This window comes from Lupinus angustifolius, chromosome LG03 (genome assembly GCF_001865875.1).
Source record: "Lupinus angustifolius cultivar Tanjil chromosome LG03, LupAngTanjil_v1.0, whole genome shotgun sequence".
Classification (NCBI taxonomy): Eukaryota; Viridiplantae; Streptophyta; class Magnoliopsida; order Fabales; family Fabaceae; genus Lupinus; species Lupinus angustifolius.
In genome coordinates, this window is record NC_032011.1 from 18,126,389 (window position 1) to 18,126,907 (window position 519).

The following is a 519-nucleotide window of genomic DNA, read 5'->3' on the forward strand; positions in this document are numbered from 1 at the left end:
ATTATCAGAAAGATAACTCGGGTCAAAAGTAGACAGAGATATGTAGTTAAACATAAAACGAAGTTAATGAATTAATTTGGGATTTAACTATTAACCTGTTTTATTTTCGGTGGCTTGAACAAATGCGCTTGTTGAGACAAAAAAATAACTAATAGGTAGAGAGAACGTCATACTAGATTTAACATATCAAATAACAATTAACATAATAAGCAATGTAGTGCAATAACGAGCTTAATTTATGCACCAGAAAATCTCATATGATCAAGAACCATTCAAATAACCAAATAAGCTATTTTGACATAATTAAACGCAAAAGTAAAAACATAGCATAAAGAGTAAAAATATCCAGCAACCATACAAACCATAAAAATGTCAAACAGAGACAGAAAAAGCACAAATAAGTCTTGAAACAGTAACAACAGAAACAGTAACAACAACTGAGTCCATAAAGTGCAATAAAGAAGAAATAAACCTAAGGGTAAGATATCCTAGGTCTAAAGTCTTGTAAACTATGGTTGA